Source organism: Podarcis liolepis, assembly GCF_965112155.1.
Source record: "Podarcis liolepis genome assembly, chromosome: 5".
In the NCBI taxonomy this organism is placed as follows: domain Eukaryota; kingdom Metazoa; phylum Chordata; class Lepidosauria; order Squamata; family Lacertidae; genus Podarcis; species Podarcis liolepis.
The window spans coordinates 44,041,519-44,066,150 of NC_139556.1; positions in this window are offsets into that span (position 1 = coordinate 44,041,519).

Here is a 24,632-nt window from a genome sequence, read left to right on the forward strand (position 1 = left end):
AAAGCAATGATAATTTACACAATAAGTGTCACATCACCAGAAACTGCTCCAAATTGCTCCTCCTTCCAAGGTCATTGGTTTGCAAATAAGCAATTGAAATCCTAATATTTAACCTATGAGCCATTAAAATTTTATTTTTTCCCTATTACAGATAAAGTCCTCATAATTATGAGATAGGGAATAGGTCCCATTAAAATCATATAATTTATTCTGCAAGGGCTCCTGGAGCAGGGCCTCCAAAGTGGAGCTTAATTTTCAGGTACACTTCCCACATGAGACAAAGTGGAATTTCAGGTGGCATGGTCCAAGGCTATTAAGGGTTTCAGAGATTATTAGGGAAATGTGGGAAGACATGCGGGTGGGCAGTAGACATATTTCACCTTAATATGTAAGTTTCGATCCCATTTTAAAAACAGTAGCCTTTGCTTTAGCAGATCCAAAGCACACATACAACCCAGGGCTTAGAATGCATATGCAATGTTCTTTGTGCATAAAAAGCCTTCCTTTCCCATATAAACCAGGAGATGTGTTGTGTTGCGCATGCCAGAGTTAAAACGGAATGTTAGAATGAGAGTGCAAAGCCTCTTCATGTAAGAAGTTCTGTGATGGAGCTCTCCAGAGCTTTGGATCCTACAAAACCAGTTTGGTCCTAGACAAGGGAGAAATAAGACTCTGCCTATATCCCACTCCTTTTCACTAAAATCAAGTGTGACTTATCTGCCAGTGTCTTTTATGGCTGGATTATTAACTACAAACAGCGGTGACTTATTACAGCACCACCACCCCTCAGGTAATTGAGCACATGTTTGTCATTTGTGCAGCCGTGTGACATGAATTGAAGCATACCATAATATCATTTACAGAGCATATTCTCCGGAATAACCCCCAACAAATGAGATGAATAAATTAGGCGAGTTCTGTGTGCAGGACCTCAACCAAATCCTTATGATTAATTGCAAGCCATTAATGATAGCAATAATAAGCATGTCACTAAGCATTCTGTAAAATAATGTAAAGCATGGACAATTCTCAGCAGATCTTGGTAAGTATCTCGTTTAACCTTCACAGCTCATGAAAAATTGTTCAAAAATCCAGAGTTTAGACAGGATAACTATTGATTGTTTACAGCATGATGTGACCTCTGGGTGCCAGGGAGGAAAATGTATGGAGTATTATGTTATAATCCTATCGTTTTATCAGCTCTGTATTAGAATGGTTTTGAAAACACTGGCAGTGACATGACGACTGAAGTGCTGCATGCAGACTGCTCAAATCCCATTGAATCGATCCGTTATATTAAGCAGCTTCTAAGGGTGCAAGACATTAACAGCTGGAAGCAGGAGTGGGTGGGGTGGGTGGAGGTTAGCTATGTGTTGCCCCACAACTTGGGTCAAACTACAGACGGCATGAATGGGTGTTGCATGTTTTTAAACCTATAAATAGCAATGATTTGGGGGTACCTGGTTGAGGACACGGTGCAACTAGGAAGGTGAGTTGACAGTTTCCTCTTGACATTTCCTTAGGCAGCTGTGAAAAGGGGCAAATCCATGCTAGTGACCATTAGGAAAGGGACTGAGAAAAAAGCTGGCACTATCATAATGCCATTATACTTTTTTTGGTGCAACCACACTTGGAATACGATGTACAGTTCTGTTTACCTCACATCAAAAATGATACTGTAGAGCTGGAAAGGGCAACCAAAATGATGAAGGGTCTGGGACAACCCCTCTGTGACAAAAGGTTCACAATCTTTGGGGAAAAGCTTTATGAGGGAAAGCACCTCTCGTAATATTAGAACACAGGGGGATCTGATGAATCTGAATGTAAGAAGATTTGGGACAGACAAAAATAAAAGTATTTCTTCACACAGTGCAGAGCTAAATCATGCAATTTTCTCCCCCAGGAGAGATGGCCACCAACTTAGAATGCTCTAAAAGAGGACTGGACAAGTTGTAAATCCCACCAAATAGGAAGCAATAGTCAACATACATCATTCCAACAGAAATTCACTACATTGAGGTTTTTTCACATCCAATATCAGCTGCTTCCTTAACCCTCAAACCATTTGTGTATCAATGGGACTAAAAGGAGTCCCATTGGTCATATTGGGAGGTAGCAACATGAAAACAGCCCAAGTTTTAAACTGGTGCTTAATTTCCCCAATAATCTAAACTTGTGGAAGCTTATTTATCTGGCTTCTGGTCATTGTTGTTTTTTCTGCTACTTTAATCCAAACTCTTTTATCACGAAACTGACATTCCCTAGCAAAAGCAAATTACAGTGTTTTATACAGCCCCCACAATTACAAATGATACCAAATGTCTGTAGAAAGAGTTCCTTTGCGAAATAAATACCAAATAAACACAAGGAAATTGGGGAGGAAGAACAGGGGAAATATCTTACAGCCAACTGCAGAGCAATATCAGAACACAGCCTAATAATTACTTGGTTTCAGTCATGGCCGCTGAAAATAGTACTTACCAGGGATGCTGTGCTGTTGCTTTTCCATGTGACCTTGAATCTACTAAGAGATAAATCTGCATACTAACTGAAAACAACTTTCACTGTGTGGTATCTGTATGTGTGTCAAATTTGTTTTATAACCCACCAAGGGAAATTAATGGCACATTAAGGTAATTTTAGTTCTGATCTAAAAAAAAGAACATCTGTACAGCAACTAAGGTGGCATCGCCATTTGTAAATCATCGTGACTGCCAGCTCAGTTCCTCCCTCCACACATTTTTAGAGAATTAATTGTGAGATGTCTTCTGCTGAGGCAAACCCATGGCCCACTTAGACCTCTACCATCTACTCCAGCAGGTGGCTCCTCATAGTCTTTCAAGATATGATCTTCCTTAAGGCTACTTTGTTCAATTAAAGATGCCTAGGACTTGAAGTACCTGGAACTTTCCTGACCACTGTGTACAATGCTTAATAACCCACATTGCAAATCTTTTTAAAAAATCTGTTCTTTAAGTCCAGTGACCATGGGGATCATTAAAAAGCAGCCATGTTACAATAACACTAACTTTAAATTTGTCCATATGGAGTACAATACAGTCAAACCTTGGTTCCTGAACACTAAAAATCCAGAAGTAAATACACCGGTTTTCAAATGTTTTTTGAAACCCAAACATCTGATGTGGCTTCCACTTGAGTGCAAGAAGCTCTTGCAACCAATCAAAAGCCGTGCCTCAGTTGTCGAACGTTACAGAAGATGAATGGTCTTCCGGAACAGATTATGTTTGACAACCAAGGTTTGACTGTATATGACTTTGGGAGAAACTGTTTCATTCAAGTTGTGGTGACCCCAGATCTGTGGCTTGCTCAGAGGAGACAACCAACAGAGTGGAAGATTTAAATCAGCTTACAGGTGGTGGTCTTGTATGTGCTTGCCGCTTACTCTTTCCAGACTTCTGGCTTTGAATGTTTTGTACAACTGCCAATAAGGTGGCCATCTTGGATTTGAGACGACCTTCAGAAAAGACACTAGTGGGGCCCCACAGGGCTGTACGCAATGCAGAGCACCAAGAGAACCTCTCCACTTTTCTTCCTTTCTCCGTGGACTGACTGCTGCAACCATTATCCTAAAATAGATTAATAGGTTGGGTGCTCAAAACTACTTCCAAAACCAGAGCGCTTTGACCCAACTATGTTTGTTGCCAAGTTGGAATTATGGTGGCATGATATTGAAATGAACCACATGAGTTCATACTCTACAATGATGACCTTACTTAGGTTGGTACAAGCAAATTTTTAAAAAATGGAGAAGCTGTTAATAAAAGCTGAGGAATACAGCCACACTGTGGTCAATACACTTTCATTATCTTTTGTGAACTTGATACCTAAATATTTTGAAAGAATGGTATAAGAAAAGCTAAGGCATGGTAAATACTAACAAGGAATCTAGTGAAACAAAAGGTCAATAATTATATGTGAATTTGATGAATTATGCCAGGGAGCCTATAATGAAATGCAAAGGCTTAAAACCAAGAAAAGGGACATTGCTGCTTTTAAGCTTGCCTGGTCCATGTGCTGTATGTACAAAAAAGCAAAACAGCAGCTTCCCACAGAGTTATGAGCAAAGGAAATTCTTACAGAGTACTCTCATCGCTTCCCCCCACCCCAATTCATTTAGCTTAATGGTCACAGGTGGTGGGGGCAGGTGAAAATCAGGGGGAAAGAAACCAGAGCAATAGTACGGAGTATCACTACTGAGATAGGACAAAGTCAAGGATAGAAACAAAGTGAGGTGTTGGGATGGGTGTTATGAAGGTGGAGATCAAAGATTATAGGATTGAACAAAATAAATAAATACACACTTTATTTACTGTAGCCTGTTCTTTCAAAAGAGCAATGTCCTTGAAAAGAATCACTGCTATATGATCTTTTGAAAAGAACTCAAAATAGAAACCTTTTAGAACATCACAGTTAGACAGAAAAGATGTTTGTCAGCCTTATTATACTTTTAGGCGCACTATCTTGACATGCCCCTTCCATGGCATCCATTTACATTCTCTGTCTATTGCTTTATCCCCATCTTGCATTTGTGTTATGAAAACCATTACATTAGGTTATAACTGCTGCTAACTTAGAGCATTTTCCCCCAAACTGGGGAAACTTTTTTTTAAAGGAGAAACAGAACATTATACGAAGCAGATCTGGCTGTGCTACTTGGGCTGTGTCCAGGACCTTCAGAGTGTGCACTCAGCAGGATATTTGTCATTACTGTTCAGACACTGTCTTCAGTTTTAAAATCTGTGTGTCATGTAGCAACAAGGTGGGATATTCAAGGAATACAGAAAGCCCTTTGGACATGCAGAACTAATAGCAAGGTTATTAGGATTTGGGCAACTATAAGCTAGGAGGATCTTCAGTGAGTGAGCTCCTGCTCACTACAAAAATATGTCCCCTTATGCACGACTAAACTTCTATAATTAAAATCAGTGTGCCGAAATATTCATAGGATCAAACAGGTTTTCTTGTTTTATAAGAAGTAAGGCAAAAAGCATGTATTCTGCCCAGTTCCAGCTTTGATTAGGCACTCGCAAATCTAATGTGTGAATCACATTATGATGGCAACAACTGCGGTGATTTGCCATGCGACAGCTTTTTGTAGGTTCAGAAATTAGGAGGAACTACTGCTACTTGTATCCGTGATCAGCTTGTTCACATTTGTCAATACAAATCTTGCCTATGAAACACCTTTAAATTGTGCATATGGACAGAAAATGTAATTTGAGTACTACAGTGTGAGTTTTCTTTTTTCTACCTGCCTCTCAATCCCCTTTCCTTTCGTGTCATGATTTGTACAATGTCAGCCTTTATTATTATTGGAAGGTGCTCTGAAAGCTTTCTTTCCCCCCCCCCACTACTTTTAGCTGAAGAGCAGGTCAAAACCTTTCAAATAAAACAAATAAATAATTGCATCCTCATTTATTGTTTCCAAAAGAGCTGGTTACAGAGGTAAATTGCAACAGTTCATTCCAAGATGTATCTGCATTCTGGGTGTGGAGCGTCTGCCCTTCAGAGAAAGGCCTTGGGCTTGTTTGAGCTGAATCCTCATTTTCGTTATATTAATCCCTCTGCCATAAACAGACACCTTACCAGAATCTCCTACTGCTTATTTCTTATGTCTCCTAGCTATCTAGATGGTGATGAATAACAGGTTCAGTCCATCACGCTTTCCCCCTAACCGCCTTTAATTATTTAATGCTATTTAAGTAATTTCATCTGCCACAGAGATTTCAGGTCTCTATCAATGAACTTGAATGAGCAATCCTAAATTGTATTTACTCACACTTTTCTCTCTCTCATTAGCCTCAGTGGGACTACTCACAAAACTATTTCAGAATTAATTACATTTCAAGGACAGGAAAACAGAACCTTGGGAGGTAAACCTTGCTTCTTAATTTCATTCCCCTAGTTCTGTTTAATTGTTTTCATTGGTTAGATTCTTTAGCAAAGTTGAATCATTTCCGAAGGAAAAGGGGAAGGGCAGAGGGGAAATAAATGTGAGAACCAGATTCTGGGTTAGCGGAGTCTGTAACCTGAAGCGTCTGTAACCCGAGGTACCACTGCATGCTGTAGTTGAGATTCCTGCACTGCAAGGCCTTGCTTGAGATTACCCTCTGGGTCTCTTCTAACTCTACAATTCTGTGATTCTATGACTAGGTGGGCCATTGGCCTGATCCAGCAGACTTCTTACGTCCATCGCTCCCATGCTCTGCCCTCTTTGGAGAAATGGCAATAGACATTTCTGGGCCGCATGGCCTTCTTCCTGGAGCCCTCTCTTCGTGATTAGACTGGCGAAGTAGTCCGAGAGGCACTTTGTTCCTCGGGCCCAGTGGAAGGTCCCTGTGAGGGTCCCAGTTCTGGTTCTATGGTCTGTGGAGGGGGCTGCTGTGGGGGGCTGGTTCAGTGGGCTCCTTGCCTACCAGCTTTGGGGTCAGTGGGCCCCTGTTCACTAGCATCAGGCTCAAAGTCAAAAACCCAGTTTGGAGCCTCTGTCAGTGAGACTGTAGCTGCTGGATTGCTGGCGAATCCTTAGTCCTGCAGTTGGTGTTGGACAACAAGCCTTTTTAATCTCTGACAGTTTGCCACACTGGCTGGGACTGATATGAACTGGAGTCTTAACAACTTCTGGGTGGACATGAGTTCCCCAAAACCAGGTTTACATCTTAGGGATTCAAAAGTCCAGAGAGCGACTGTGCACATACTATGATCGCAATCAGAATCATTTGATAGATTCCACCTGCCACTGATCATAGTTGTGTTTGTTTGATCCAGAAAGATCACAAGATGTGAGAGGTAATCAATCACCTCCAAAACACAAGTTTCTTACACAATAAAACATACTGATTTAGAGCAAGTCTGCAAAATACCCACATTCTGTTGTTAATAAGAAGGACTGGTTGTTTCAACTATCAGTTTTCATCAGTTTCTCTTTGATCTATACATTGCTGGGTAATAAAAGTAAACCATGAAGGGGCAGTGGAGACTAGGAACACAGCATTTTATCTAAGTAACCAAGATCAAAATTAATTCATGGTCTAAAAAAATAAAATAAATCAAAAGCCTTTTTGAAATCACTCAGGCAGTTCTGCTCAAATGTTGCTTCACTTGTGGGTGTTCTTTTATGTATGTACAGAACTCCCATGACACCAACATGAAGGAAGGAGAAGAAAGGGTGGAAGCGACAGCTCATTTCAGGGGACTTGCAAGAGATCCTTTCCAGCGGAGGAGAAATTGACTGGTACAGTCTGCTCTAAGTTTAAATCTCAAAACTCCCTGGACCTGTTAGACACACACGAGACCCATAGTCAATGTTTTCACTGCTAAAATTCAACACACATAACCCTCCCTTGCAGCTGCCTAAATCAATTTTGGAGTGGGAACCTAGCCCACATCTTTTCAGATGAACCTAAAACAACCCTGCTTGTTTTTCAGTGGATGTGAAACTGTCCCACAATCTTTCCATCTCTGGGCTAGTATTCTTGCTGCTGTCGTCGCATACATAAATAGTCTTTTCTACTCTTTCGGGATCTCTGTGCCTAAAATGCCTAACAAAAAAGCCTGTTTTTTTCACAGACGTTATTTTAAACATTTTTTTTCAACTCGTTATATATCATTTCTCAGAATGCTTCTGTTACCTTGCACGTCCACCACATGTGGTAGAATGTGCCTTTTTTTCTTTACATTTCCAACATACATTAGAAGCAGTTCTGTACATCTTTGTTAATTTTACTGGTGTCAAATACCATCTATACATTGTTTCCATAGTTTTCCTTCAGTGAACAGCATGCTGTGAATTTTAGGTTTTCCTTCCATAGTTTTTTGCCAAGACTCAAGTTGTATATTATGCCCTATATCTCATGCATCCATTCTCATTCTGAGCTTCACAATCACAACAGTTTTGTGCTATTCAGATGTTACACAGATGCACAGACAAAAGGCATAGGAAGTATAATCTCAAGGGAGGGGAATGCCTGAATGGAATGTAGACTAGGAACCGTTTTGCAAAGTGATTATTGAATTCTTCAGAGGAAAAGTGACATTTAACTCTGACTGATGACCAAGATCCAAAGAACCTCAGAATGCATTGCATATGCATGGGTGGTTTTCCCACCCCATCCCACCAAAAAAGTGATCTTGAAAGTCAGGGGACTCTCTGGAATGGCATTGCAAGAGATACTGAGGTGCTGCTGCTAGAAGAGAAATCAGCAACCTTGCTCTGGTCATGCACAGAAGCACTTTTGATGGACACAGGCCTCTTGAGAACTAAAACTTTTTTTAAAAGACAAAAAGGAGTAAGTATTTTGATGGAATCACTGCCGAGGGCAACAGAAATACACACCTAGAAAACTCCATTACAATGTAGCAGGGGGGAAGAAAATGGGGGGAGTGAAGAAGAAGAAAGAGAGGAGAGCTCAAAAGGAGAAGGAGAAGAACTAGAGAAAGGAGACAAAGAACAGTAGATTGCGCATAGGTTTGATAAGTTAACTTATATTACAGAACAGATGACGTTAAAAATACTAAACTGGAATGTGAATGGACTGAACAATAAAAACAAAAGGAACCAGATTACACATGTATTATTGAAAAAGAATTATGACTTAATATGCCTCCAAGAGACGCATATAATAAATAAGCATAAGAGACTATTATGTAATAAGAGACTGGGAGCGGACTTTGTGACATCAGATAGAGTGAAGAAAAGAGGGGTGGTACTATATATTAAGGAAAAATATGAGCCACAACTATTATATAAAGATGATCAAGGGAGAGTAATCATTGTTCAGATGGTGTTTCAGGGAGAAAAAATAATTGTTGTTGGAATATATGCTCCAAACGATAAAAAATCTGCTTTCTATTCTGAATTAAGAGATAAATTGATGGAATGGATGGATCAAAAAATGATTTTAATGGGTGACTTTAATGGGGTGGTGTCTCCAAATTTAGATAAGCTAACAAAAAAACAAGAAAAGAAGGAAGGTAAATTACCGCGATCTTTTTTTGACATGGTAAATAATCTGGGATTAATTGATGCATGGAGACTCAAAAACCCCACTACAAAACAATACACTTTTTTCTCAAACCCAAATCAGAGCTGGGGGCGAATAGATAGCATTTGGATCTCGAAGGAATTAACCCAGAATTTAATTAAATCAGAAATTCTCCCAAGAATTATATCTGACCATAATGCGGTTTACAGTGAGCTGAAAGGCAAGGATATTAAAACAACTAGATGGAGAATGAATGAATTTCTATTTAATGATCAGAAGATCGTAAACAAGGCAATAGAGACAATAGAAGATTACCTTAAATGGAATCTAAACGGGGAAACTGCTATAGAGACGGTGTGGGACGCAGGAAAGGCAGTTATGAGGGGCTTTTTAATACAGAAAAACAGCCAAGTAAGAAAAGAAAAAGAGTTAAAGAAGGAACAGATCCTAACACAGATTATGGAAAATGAAAAAAAATTAACCATCAACCCCAGTGAGGAGATCGCAAAACAGAATATAAAGATATTACAAGCTAAACTTTCTACAATAATTGATCAAGAGGTAGAATGGAAAATTAAAATGATGAACCAGAGGACATTTGAATCCGCAAACAAGATAGGCAAATATTTGGCGTGGCAAATAAGAGAAAGAAGAAAACAAAATACGATTAGTAAGATAAGGGAAGGAGAAAGGATTGTGGAAGAGCCAAAAGAAATAAGGAAGATATTTCAAAAATATTATAAGGACTTATATAAAAGAGGAAAGGAAACAAAACAAGAAATAGAGCAGTTTTTGCAAGAACATCATTTAAAACAAATCCCAAAAGAAGAAAAAGAGATATTAGACCAGGAAATTACCCAAGAAGAGATAAAGAAGGCGATTAAAAAGATGAAAAATGGGAAAGTGCCAGGCCCAGATGGGCTCTCAGCCAAATATTATAAAACACTAAGTAACCAAATATCCCCAGTGTTAGGTGAAGTGATGAATAATATATTAAAGGAAGGAAGGATCCCGAATACCTGGAAGGAAGCATATATTACTTTGATTCCCAAAAAAGAGGCAGATACTTTGGAAGTGAAAAACTATAGGCCAATTTCACTACTAAATAATGATTATAAGCTATTTGCAGATATAATGGCAGAAAGACTAAAAAAGGTTTTGAACAACAGAATACATAAAGATCAAACGGGCTTCCTCCCAGGGAGACAACTAAGGGACAATGTAAGGAACTTGATAGACATTATTGAATATTTGGATATGAGTATAGATAGACAAGCGGCCTTGGTATTCATAGATGCTGAGAAAGCGTTTGATAACATCTCGTGGGATTTCTTGAAGAAAAGTTTGGAAATGATGGGAATGGGAGAGAAATTTAGAAAAGGCATAGAAGCTATATATAAGGAACAGAAGGCAAAATTGGTAATAAACAACACCACAACAGAATATTTTAGTATATATAAAGGAACTAGACAAGGCTGCCCCCTGTCCCCTCTATTGTTTATAACAGTATTAGAAATACTAAACGAGAGACTGAGGGGGGCAACAGAAGTCACAGGAGTCAGGGTAGGAAAGAGGGAATACAAAATCAAGGCCTTCGCAGATGACATTGTACTAACCTTAGAAGACCCAAAAAACAGCGTAAAAGAAGCTTTACAAAAAATTGACGAATTTGGAGCCGTGGCAGGACTTAAGGTAAATAAAAACAAAACCAAAATGTTAGTTAAAAATTTAACAAAGGAAGAAGTGATAGATCTAGAAAGAAAGACCAAAATTGCGGTAGCTAAGAAAGTGAAATATCTTGGGATCTGGGTTACAGCTAAGAACATAAATTTATACAAGGATAATTATGATGCCACCTGGAGGAGTATAAAGAAAGACATGGAAATTTGGGGGAGGATGAAACTCTCCTTTTTGGGGAGGATAGCTGTTGTTAAAATGAACATTCTGCCTAGAATGTTATTTTTATTCCAAACCATCCCCATACTTAAAGGCCTAAAACAATGTAAAGAGTGGCAGAGAGCCTTGGCAAAGTATATTTGGCAGGGGAAAAGGCCACGGATAAAAATGAAAATTTTGATAGACAAAAAAGAAAGAGGGGGTTTTTCTCTCCCGGACCTAAGTTTATACTATGAAGCGGCTTGTATATATTGGGTAAAAGATTGGATAAAATTGGAGAATAGAGAGCTACTGGACCTGGAAGGCTTTAATAATTGGTACGGATGGCATTCGTACCTTTGGTATGGGAAAGTGAAAGTTCACAAGAGTTTCTTAGATCATATTTTTAGGGGACCATTATATCAAGCATGGGAAAGGAACAAAAACCTCCTCGAAAGAAAGACCCCATGGTGGATTTCACCAATAGAGTCCTTAACGATTAAGAAAATAAATATGGAGGAGATAAACGCCACCTATGAAGAAATGTTAAGAAAAACTGACCAAGGGCCCAAACTCAGACCTTATGAAGAAATAAAAAATTTATTCACTGGTTGGCTGCAATACCACCAGGTGAATGATTTGTTAAAAGAGGATAAGAGGATGGCAGGTTTTGATGATAAAAAATCAAAATTTAGTATAGAAGTAATAGAAGGCAAAAATAAAACCCTGTCCAGAATTTATGATATATTACTAGAGTGGTACACAAAAGATGAGGAGGTGAAGGAGGCAATGATTAAATGGGCAATTGACTTTGGTTATAACATTGATTTTGAAAGGTGGATAGAAGTTTGGAATTGTAACATAAAGTTCACAGCATGTATGGCATTGAGAGAAAATATCTGGAAGATGCTATATAGATGGTACCACACCCCTGTGAAATTGGCCAAAATGTATAGATTAAAGGATAAGAGATGCTGGAAATGTGGCGAGGTGGAGGGTGACCTATATCATTTATAGTGGACATGTAAAAAGGTGAAAGGCTTTTGGGAATTAATTTATAATGAACTTAAAAAAATATTTAAGTATACCTTTCCCAAGAGGCCTGAAGCCTTCCTGTTGGGAATGATGGATAAAGAAATTAAAAAGGAAGATAGGACGATATTCCTCTACGCCACCACAGCAGCGAGAATTATGTTGGCACAATATTGGAAAGTGGAAACCATCCCCAACATAAAGGACTGGCAGATTAGAATGGTAAACTATGCTGAGCTTGACAAACTAACAGGTAAAATAAGAGATCAGGATGAACAGAAATTTCTGAAAAATTGGAGTAAATTTTGGAAATATATTGGAATAAATGCTTAAAGTGAATTGACGGGGTTAGAACAATACGACCAGCGAGTGAATTTAAGACTATAGATTGAAAATCAAATACGTAATGGAAGGAGATATTTGATACTTATCAAAAGGATGGAGGGAAGTTCAGATTGTGTGTCTTTCTTTTTTCGGATGTGTGGTTTTTCTTTTTTTTCTTTTTTTTCTTTGTAATTTTTTCTCTGTATTTTCATATATATCTGTTTTTTGTGTATAACTTCAATAAAAATGCATTTAAAAAAAAATACAATGTAGATTGAGCCTAAGTAAAAGCTATGAAGATAAAAAGTGTTGGGAGAAGGAGGGAAACACTGTGGCAGGATATGGGGGAAAGGATGTTAAACAACTAAGAAGCAGAAAAGCAAAAACCAAGCAAGGAAGTCTTTATAGACCACAGGTTGAGCAGAAGATGAATTTAGCACTACAGGTTTTTGTTTTAGGCTGTACAAGGCAACAATTCAGAGAGGTGATCATCAGCCCAGCCATAAAGGCTAGTGGGGGTCTCTCTGGTTTGGATTGAGGGTTTTTTTTCTTTAAAATAAAGCTTGTATTCTGTACAGTCTAACTGTGGGGGGGGGGGAGATAAATATATCAAGCCAGCCAGCAGTTTGACACTCCTGCTATGGGCTATATTCACACACCTGTTCTTGATTGATGCATACAACCCTTTCTCCCTTTCTTTCTCTTTGTACTGTCCACAAAGCTATCAAATACTCATTTTGCCCATGCAATCAATATCTTCACCTCTCTTCAGCAGGTTCCTTTATTGTTCCCCACACAGGGTTGGCAGTGTGAGACAGCACTAAGTACAGCTTTCAAACACAGTGCTTAAGATCAAGTTGTTTTTCATTCTCAGCCATAAAGACCTACACTGACTTGGTGAGATTGCTGTGATCGTGGTAGGAAGTGTGTAGATCTTTACCTATTTGTTGTATGAAATAGTCAACAGTAAGCATGCAGTCTGTTCTGTCCTTTGCCCTCGGCTGTGAAGCATGGGCAAACCTTTAATCTACATGTAAAGGTAAGGTAAAGGTAAAGGACCCCTGGATAGTTAAGTCCAGTCAAAGGCGACTCTGGGGTTGCGGCGCTCATCTTGCTTTCAGGCTGAGGGAGCCGGCGTTTGTCCACAGACAGCTTTCTGGGTCATGTGGTCAGCATGACAAAACCGCTTCTGGCACAATGGGACACCATGACGGAAAACAGAGTGCAAAGAAACACTGTTTACCTTAATGCCGCAGAGGTACCTATTTATCTACTTGCACTGGCATGCTTTCGAACTGCTAGGTTGGCAGGAGGAATGGGAGCTCACCCCGTCACGGGGATTTGAACCATCAACCTTCTGATCGGCAAGCCGAAGAGGCCCTGTGGTTTAAACCACAGCGCCACCCGCGTCCCAGTCTACATGTATACACTGATCAACAGTGGTCTTCCTTGGGAAATGCAAAGGGAGATGCAAAAGATACTGAATGTGCAAACTTTGTTTCACCCCTTCTTGTATATTTTGAATACGATTAGAATTCCTGGATTATTATTGCATGAGAAAATGATATGGTATTGAAGGGAGCAGGGAGCAGGGAGAGGCTGCAGTCTCTTCTGGGTTTCGGTTGGTAAGGCACCTCTAATATGGCTTTCCTCCATTGCTTAGACAATGATAAAAAATATCCTTAAGTCCATATGTTTAATGCAATATTATTCCACTTTAGTAGTCAGTAGTTATTCCACTTTAGTAGTCATACCATAATAAAAGACAAAAGTGGAAAGGACCTAACAGAAGCAGAAGACATCAAGAAGAGGTGGCAAGAATACACAGAGGAACTATACCAGAAAGAAATGGATGGCTCGTACACCCCAGGTAGTGTGGTTGCTGACCTTGAGCCAGACATCCTGGAGAGTGAAATCAAATGGGCCTTAGAAAGCACTTCTAATAACAAGGCCAGTGGAAATGATGATATTCCAGCTGAACTATTTAAAATTTTAAACGAGATGCTGTTAAGGTGCTACACTCAATATGCCAGCAAGTTTGGAAAACTCAGCAGTGGCCAGAGGATTGGAGAAGATCAGTCTACATCCCAATCCCAAAGAAGGGCAGTGCCAAAGAATGCTCCAACTACCGCACAATTGCACTCATTTCACACGCTAGCAAGGTTATGCTTAAAATTCTACAAGGAAGGCTCAAGCAGTATGTGGACCGAGAACTCCCAGAAGTGCAACCTGGATTTCAAAGGGGCAGAGGAACCAGAGACCAAATTGCAAACATGCGCTGGATTATGGAGAAAGCTAGAGAGTTCCAGAAAAACATCTACTTCTGCTCCATTGACTATGCAAAGGCCTTTGACTGTGTCAACCACAGCAAACTATGGCAAGTTCTTAAAGAAATGGGAGTGCCTGATCACCTCATCTGTCTCCTGAGAAATCTCTATGTGGGACAAGAAGCTACAGTTAGAACTGGATATGGAACAACTGATTGGTTCAAAATTGGGAAAGGAGTACGGCAAGGCTGCATATTGTCTCCCTGCTTATTTAACTTATATGCAGAATTCATCATGCGAAAGGCTGGGCTGGATGAATCCCAAACTGGAATTAAGATTGCAGGAAGAAATATCAACAACCTCAGATATGCAGATGACACAACCTTGATGGCAGAAAGTGAGGAGGAATTAAAGAACCTTTTAATGAGGGTGAAAGAGGAGAGCGCAAAATATGGTCTGAAGCGAAGCTCAACATCAAAAAAACGAAGATCATGGCCACTGGTCCCATCACCTCCTGGCAAATAGAAGGGGAAGAAATGGAGGCAGTGAGAGATTTTACTTTCTTAGGCTCCATCATCACTGCAGATGGTGACAGCAGTCACGAAATTAAGAGACGCCTGCTCCTTGGAAGAAAGGCGATGGCAAACCTAGACAGTATCTTAAAAAGCAGAGACATCACCTTGCCAACAAAGGTCCGTATAGTTAAAGCCATGGTTTTCCCAGTAGTGATGTATGGAAGTGAGAGCTGGACCATAAAGAAGGCTGATCGCCGAAGAATTGATGCTTTTGAATTATGGTGCTGGAGGAGACTCTTGAGAGTCCCATGGACTGCCAGAAGATCAAACATATCCATTCTGAAGGAAATCAGCCCTGAGTGCTCACTGGAAGGACAGATCCTGAAGCTGAGACTCCAGTACTTTGGCCACCTCATGAGAAGAGGAGACTCCCTGGAGAAGACCCTGATGTTGGGAAAGATGGAGGGCACAAGGAGAAGGGGACGACAGAGGATGAGATGGTTGGACGGTGTTCCCGAAGCTACAAACATGAGTGACCAAACTGAGGGAGGCAGTGGAAGACAGAAGTGGCTGGCGTGCTCTGGTCCATGGGGTCACGAAGAGTCGGACACGACTAAACGACTAAACAACAAACAACAACAAAGTCATGGCTTCCCCCAAAATATTTTGGGTGCTGTAGAATTTTAACACTGTGAGGGGTCTCCTAACAACTCCCCCAACCCCCTTAACAAACTACATAGTTCCCAGAATTCTTGGTGGGGAGCCATGACTGTTAAAGTGGTATAGGTGCTTTACATGTGTAATAATGGCACCAAATAGGTGAAGGAGGCAAGTGTCCCAGCAGGCAAGTAGATATGTCTCCAATCCATCCAATTCTGCAGGGCAAATTAATAGATTTTTCTACTACTCCACACAGGCAGGGGGACAGTTTAGACATCACCTAGAAATTATACCTAAATCATAAACTGGGAGAGGGGGGAATTAAAGGGTGGTATGCTGACTTGGAAGTTACCTTCATAAAAATCAATAGGCTTCCAAGAAAATATATTCAGGATTGGAGTGTTATATTGAAATCAGCTGCGGTTTCTCTTTCAGATATCTAACATATGGGACAAACTCACCCTCTTTATGTACTTTGTTCACGCTGTACCCCCATGTATTTGTCTTTCTTAGGGGTTGCTTGTATGATCCCACAACTCAACTCCTATAAAAACCTTTTATATTTATATTATAATCAGGTATTAACTCTTCCACATCATATTTATATGGCGCTGCAGTCTTGTTAACCTGCCCCCAAGGGACATGATAAACATGTTTGGTGTTATGTTTGCCTATTTAAATAGCTCCTAGAATTTCACCTTTTATCCTTATTACTCCATAAGTAGACCCATTACTATAGCTACCAATCTACCTGTTATAACAAATGCTGGCAACTGAAATGTTTCTCCCTCGCCTCCCCATCCAAATGCTTAGTGTGACAGAGCAAACCCTTCTCCAGCCCACCCATAAGTCACAGCCCACCATTTGTGTATTAATGCTTTTCATGATTGCAGAATCCCACACAAAAGGAGAAAAAAGAATTGCCAAAAAAGAATTGCAATGACTGCTGAAAAGTGGAACATGTTTGACTAAACCAAAGGGAGTTTTTTGTTTTGTACAGCATTCTATTACTTTGTGAAATGAACCACAAAAGCAATAGTCATCACTGGATTTCTTGCAGGCAAATGTTTTGATGGATACCTATAAAATAAATTGGTTCAGCAGCATAAGATATTATGGGCTGCGAGGGTGAATGCCTAAGAAACAAGTTCATCTTGGCAATACATATATGTTAAGGAGTTTCTGTTTTGTCAAACCCTTACAGAAACTGCAGCAAATAATTCAGACATTTGAAAATATTATGAAGGTTTTTTTAAAAAAAAAAAATTGAAAACCATTTCAGATGCCAGAATTTCTAAATTCCTATGCATGTTCATGCAGAATTATTGAATCATTACATTTCATATCCCAGTTTTCCTCCAGGGAGCTAAAGTTGCCATTCAAGGTATTTCTCTTCCCTATAAGCTGAGGTCAAGCTTGTAAGTCAAGCTTGTAGGTCAAGCTGAGAGGCAGTAACTGGTCAAGGATCACCCAGTCTGAGTGGGCATTTGAACTTTAGTCTCCCATGTGCTAGTCTAAACACTTTAACCACTATACCACATAAGACTCTTTTACCATCCCAGTGTCTAGTGGGACCTACTTCCAGGAAACCATACATAGGATGGAGCCATTTCATATATTACCTGTTTAGGTGTACCCCTAAAATGTTTTATGTTTGAATACAACAGATTTGCAGTATTTGCAAACATGCATATTATACAAGTGCACTTGCTAGGAAGGTGTCTTTTGATGAAGCTCCCTGTTTGGTGTACACACTTGAGGGCACACTCAGATTTAACCCCCATTTAGACTGCAATCCAGTTTTCACTCTACTCATCCAGTACTCCCTGAAATCAGTGGGGCTTACTTTTGAGTAGACATGTATATAGGACTGTACTCTTAATGTATGACACAGCCCTAATAACAACAACAGATTTTAGATATTTTGTCATGCATGCCTCTCTTTCAGGGCTACCAAAGGATACAGTTTTAGTTTAAATAAATTGGCACACCATCCTGAAAGTAGTGTGGGTGTAATGACTCACAAATTGGTTTGACCTAGCTGAAGTCTTAACTTCCTTTGCCAGCTCTCAGTGGCAATCCAATTACTAGTTATCTCTATGTATCAGGCACAAAGGAGATATCTCTTTAGGAAGGCACAAAAGTGAGCTGCCCTCTATCACGTCCCTGCCATGCCTCATCTCTGCAAATTTAATGGCTTTGAGAAATGCTGCTATGTTTAATCCAGTGTTGGTAGTCAACACATCAGGCTTTCAGCTGAGCCAGGACTCATCCAACTTAGTCCTAAAACATCTTTTAAACCTCACAGCTTGGGAGTGGCATTCCCAAAGGAAACGAGTGCTCCTAAGCATGTGCAAAGTTGATTTGCCTCAACACTTAGGGTTAGTCTCCCTGGTATGTTTGCCACACAGAAGCCACCACAATCAGCTTTCACAAAGCAAATGTCCCTGTTTTGGCCATCTCTTACCACTAAGCCTCCTAGAGAAAAATATGCATCATGAGGCTTAGTTTGGTCAGAATCGAGTATACACTTCCAGAGTTAATGCAAATTATATTACTTCTGGTTAAATTAGCCACTAGAGGGCCATGAAAATTTGCGCCCTGGGCTTTTTAGAGTTGTCTACCCATGTACTATCTGAAACCAAAGGGTGAAACCAAAGGGGCACATTGGTTGCCAGATACAATTTTTTTTACAGCTGTCCTACCCCACTCTAAGACAGACTCCAATTAGCTTTGTGTTTATTTCTCAATGTGCTCCTTTTGCATGGGTTTGTGTGTATTGTGGTATGTGACTTGCAGTTGTTTTTACAGATCATAGTTTAGTAATTATGTATTGTAATTGTTAAGAGTGAATTTCTGTTCATATTATTATTTGAGAGTTAATTTTATCGTGTACTATTACATTCTAATAGATTATTGAGTATTACTTTATTTGATATAAGACATTCCATTTTAAACTTATGTCTTAATGCCTTTTGTATTGAATCAGATTATTATCAGGACGGTGCTCTCTGTTGTATATTTTGTTGCTGTAAACCACCTAGTATATAATAATATAGAAGGGCAGAATACAAATCAAAAGTGAAATGAAATAAAAATGGAAAAATACCTTTCACAGCTGCCCTTTCCTTTCATGTTTGCTCTTAGGTCCACAGGGCAAGTATGGAGAACCTCAAGCTTGGGTGGGCACTGGGGAAATGTGGCCCTTGGAACTCTCCCCAGGCCACACACCTCACTGACCCTGCTTTGCACCCCAAATACGTTTGTCCTTGAACTCTGATGGTGCCTCTTGCTTGTCTGGATGGAGACTAAAGAAGGTTGTGCAAGTATGTAGAAACTAGTCTACTGTAGGAAGTTGGGGCGCGGGTGGCACTGTGGTCTAGACCACTGAGCCTCTTGGGCTTGCCGATCAGAAGGTCAGCAGTTTGAATCCCCGCAACTGAATGAGCTTCCGTTGCTCTGTCCCAGCTCCTGCAAACCTAGCAGTTCAAAAGCATACCAGTGCAAGTAGATAAATAGGTACCACTGTGGGAGGAAGGTAAACGGCATTTTCGTGCACTCTGGCTTCCATCACAGTGTTCTGTTGTACCAGAAGCAGTTTAGACATGCGGGCCACATGACCTGGAAAGCTGTCTGCGGACAAACCCTGACTCCCTCAGCCTGAAAGCGAGATGAGTGCCCCATAGTCACCTTTGACTGGACTTAACAGTCCAGGGGTCCTTTACCTTTTTACCTTACCTTTTACTGTAGAAAGATAACATGTTGTTCCACACACCACTTGCATATGGCCCCCAGAAAGTTGCACAGAAGGAAATGTGGCCCTTGGACTCAAGCCCTAAGGAGTCCATAGGTCTAGGATGCCAGATCTAGATGTAGATTTTTTTTCCTGTAGGGAAACCTGTAAAAAGTTTTATACATTCAGGTTTTCTATCTGGTATCTGCCCTTTTAAATTCTAACTTACAAATGCCTCTGGAAACTCTTTTCTTTATCTTTTTCTTCTTTTCTAATAGTGATAATAATATCACTAATCTTAGCTGTGTGAAACAGCACAACACTTGACCAGCTCTCCTGATGCCTTAAGCATAGGAAGCCTACACAAGTGCCTCCACCTTGAAGGATCAAATACCTCTGTGGCTCTTTGAAAACTTCACCTTCACATAAGCTGAAAGCGAAAATATGAAAAATAATAACTCTAGGAATCCCACGGCTTTTTGTGAAGAGCGGATTTTCAGTGCCAGTCATGCTGACTCATATTAAGCACTGCAATGTGGAGCTAGTAAGACACTTTTATAATTGCCACAAGAGCAGTGATGATACTTCCCATCACCACCCCAGGGACTGAACTAGGGTGACCTCTAGAGTGAAGATAAACTTTATAACCTGAATATTAAGCCAGTATCTCTATTAGTGTGCTGTGCCAGCCTCCCTTATACTCTGTTGCTGGAAACATTGCAGGAATCTTGGGGATTATGTACTTTCCCTGATCTTTCAAGTGCTTTATGATGGGGTGGGAGCAGGGGAATCTGCTGTTTTTCACAGTTCCCAGCCTTACATTTTGCTGTGCCTAGACTGTCCAGGCAGAAGCATTAGAAGCCCAGACCCACAATGGGCAAGATCCATACCCTGTCTTCAGTGTCGTATTTGCGGTGTACACAAGAAGAGAGTGCTTGGATCATGTGTAAAAGGCCTTTCCTTTTCAGCTGAGGTCGGTTCACACATGACTTCGGTGTGTGAGTCTTACATATGGTAGATTTGGGAGTAAACCTCAGATTCACTCCCTTTCTTCACAATATGATTTTTCCCCCTCCCTTTTTAACCAATCAGTATCTACTGATGTTTTATTCATGTTCTTAATTATGTTTTATTGTATGCTGTATGTTGTAAGCCACTTTGATATATTTGATAGAAATGTGGATTATAAATATGTAAGTAAACAAATAAACAATCTGGGCATAGATTGGACCAGAGCCTACATACATAAACTCCTGACATAACAATGCAAAACGTATATATGTGAAATTGTTTTTCGCATTGTGTCGAAGAGGTGTGTTTGTTTAACCATCATTAGATACATAGATATTCCATATCACCCCAATCTCTGAGCGGTGCGAGATTCCTGGGGTTCCAGGGACTTATTAGAAGGAACTCGAACATTATGCTGGCAGACTGCACACACACACACCATCCAAACTCACAGCAATATTTTCTCTTGCTATCAGAAACTATGCAACCATAAGGGCTAGATGTTGCCTGCACTATCTCCTGTTCTACCAGGTTGTGAACATATGTAGGTTGTGAAACCTAAATATTTCCCAGAAGAAAATGAAATTCATTCCAAATAACAAGGGCCTAGCCTATGCAGTCCTTGACTGTATGCTGATGAGTCAAAAGAGGCCCATTCAGTCTTTCTGTTTCTTTCTGGAAACAACATCACAGAATTGTGCATGTAGCTCCATCTGTTGGATGCTGGATCTAATCTGTTGAGTCACAGCCACATCATGCATTTAAAGAATCAGTATGCCTTCCCCCAAAGAATCCTAGGAAATGTAGATTGAGGGCCATAGATTCTCTATCCCTGAATTAGGAAGTAGGCACAAACACTAAGGAAACAACAAATTTCTGGGGAAACATGCACAATATTTCCCTGCCTTAATGCTTCATCTTTTGTCACCCAAAATATAAATTTCCAAAAGGGTATATGTGTTAGTCTGTTGCAGCAAAAAGAACTAGTCTTGAACTAATACATTTATTAGGGCATCAGTTTCATGGACTGTGGTCCATGTCTTCAGATACATGAAGTGTTACTGTCAGGGAACTGCCATCGGAGCCAGAGGGAGAGGGAGGGCTCCAGAGGGATTCCGGAGAGCGTCCCGGGAGGGAGAGAAGCAGCACATCTTCTGGGGAAGGAAATCAGCGTAGCACCAGTGGAGAAGGGGGGCAGATGGGGGAATCGGCGAGGTGGCTCCAAGACTCCTCGCCGGGGACCAGCGGGGAGAGCACGGGTCCTCCGATGCCCACACCCTCCCTGCACAGAAGGCTTCCGCGCAGGGAAAGTAGGCGGAGACTAGGCATCAAAGAGCTTCTTTGCTGGAAGAAGTTCAAGAAACGCCCACTGACGGATTCTGCCAGCGATTGAGACAGCCACGGGTGAGTGGCTGTCCAGACAGAAAGGGTTCACTCAGGCAACCCAGCCAGGTGTGGTGCCGATTTACGCACGAGCAACCCCTAGAACCATTACAGTTACCTTGACACATACATACACACGTATATATACACATGGTTGAGGTCAGGATTGTAAGCAGAGATGTCAAAAAGAAATGAAATGCAGAAAAATACAGATGGTAGTAATTATATTAATAACAGTCATTCAGAAACAACGGCCATTGTAACCCAGTCATTGGCATTGGTAAGCACATGCAGTTTGACAAAAAGCCTTGATCCTAATTCAGTCCACAAGTGGTACCACTGAACCTCTTGTTGAATTATAATTCTTCCCTTTGTCCTTTGCCCACCTACAAAAATCAATCAAATGCAGGCTTTGAAACCCAGCTTCCCCTTCCATTGGAAGTTCTTAAACCATACAGTTCAGTGCTTAAACTTGAGAACATTACAGTATAAAGCTCAGGCCAGTGCAGAGTTGAAGTGAATAAATTCATTGTCTGTGTCAGCTCAATAGTTCTGGAAGTGAATTTAAAAGCTTCCTGGTTTTTAATGACAGCAATAACGATCTTCAATTTCTATGGCCCTTTTCATGCATATGGCTCGCAAGGCATTTTACATCACCTGTTGTGTTAATTGCAGAGGGCCGGATTTCCCCATGGCTGAACTTTAAGAGTGATCTCTGCTGAGCCATTCAGTCTTGTAATAGATACACACACACACACACACACACACACACACACACACAGCAACGCAACACAAAAAGTGGATTTTGAGAGTCACAAGAGGGATGTAGCACCCATAAAGCTCATTCAAATGGGAAAACTGGACTCTCCTGAGCACCATGAGATCCAACAGTTTACTATTTACTAATTTATTAATCCCACTCTTTGGGATTTTGCAAGGACAAGTGTCTGTGATATTTAAAAAAGTATTCTGGGGTTTTTTTATACACACACACACACCACAGAGTGTCATTTAACATAGATTTTGGTGTTACTTGACTGAGAGGCCAGAGTCCTGCCTCAAGCGATCTGCAGCGCCTTTTCAATCACCTTCCAATAGCTCTCTTTGCAGCACCGTAGGAAGCGTCCCTGGTGGTCTCCCATCCAAATGCAGATGTGACACCTCAAATCTGAAAATATGGTAATTTGACATGCTGTGACTGGAAGTCAGTAGTTATTTGCTTTTGTTTCTGTTTGTAGGGGATGCTTCTGACAGGTTGCAACCTGCCTTTCTAACCATCTTTCTCCTGTATAATCAGAATGTTGACATTCTTTTTAAAAGCCATGACTGCTGAAAAGTGAACCCTAACAACATTATGACCTGGTTCAGGCATAACACTATACCATAGTTTAGTGTTTCATGCATGAACGTGACCCCCACTTCCCCCTCCTCGGGTGTGGCTGCAAGGATAGACATCACCCTAATAGTTTTGCACCTCCCATTCACTGTTATGGAGAAGTCAAAAAATGGCTGTAACTTTTCTCCTTTTGGGTGGACAACGTCTTTCAGATTACAGATGGGTACCATGAGTTTTGTGCTAGGCATCTTTAAAATTTATTTCACACCCCCCCCCCAAAAAAAGAGGAACTGTCTATAATATTTTATTATTATTATTTAGGGGAGAATTGGGTGAAATTTGCAGACTGCCCTTTCTGAGGGGATGAATCTTAACAAATTTCAGAAAGAACCAGTAGCGGGATCTGCAAAAGCAGCATGTACAGCTGTAGTGTGGTAAAAATGAGGGTTCGCTTAATCTCCCCTATTGAAATTTGTGTGAAAATGGCATACATGAAAGAGGTACCAACTGTGTAAGCAATCTGCCAGATTACAGACAAATAAATCCACAATGTTTTGTACTCAGCAGAAGTTGATTTAGAGAGGGGGAGAATTAAAAGGGATTTGCATCCCTCCCTGTGAGGTTTTGTGGGTAACAAATTTATGATGTGCCACTAGGAAAGCAACCCACAAAATTTCAAAAGGATTGGGCCAGGTGCTACAAAGTTATGTTGAATAAAAATATATATAGTTTCAGGCTTGTGTTCTGCTCAGTTGGCACCAAGGAGGACAGAAGTTCTAAGTTGATTTTACAGGAACTGATGCATGGACTTGCAGCACAGAGGCGGAAGGACTTGAATGCACAGTATTTTCCAAGCAAGAACCACTAGCAAAACTTACCAAGAGCACACAACAGACAAGGACAAGGTGATACCTCAATCCATTACCACTTTTCCAAAGTGCTGTGACTGGCGAGCCTGGGTAAAATCATTCACACTGATTAGAAGCCAGACCTGTCAGTCACAAAGAGCTCTCTGTCTCCCTCCTCTGGCATTGCACTTTTTGCGTGGCAAATCCCCTCCCCCCTAGTGAAATGAAGGCACTGGACACATTAATTAAGGTTAATGGGCGTAAAAGGCCACAACTTTATTGATTACAGGAATTGAAAGGTATTGGCCTTAGGCATTGGCAGGGGTAATTGTTATGCAAATGAAGGGGGAAGGAAGTGCCATCACCTTCCCCCAAGGAAAAGGGTAGTCCGGTAGAGGACTCTGGGGGGACGTTGCCCTGTCCGAAACCTAGGGAGGTGAGGGCCTAAGGCACGCCCCCGAGCGATGACACCTGGGGGATCCTAGTTGGCGTACTTCAGCAGGACTCCCCCGGCTGTGGTTAACCCTTCCCGGTCCCCATGCCGGGTAGTCGATAGGAGCCAATGCCTAAGGCCAATACCTTTCAAAAACCGGAGCAGCTGGAACGGGGAAAAGAGGGCGGTCCCCGGGCCCGCCAGCTTTAA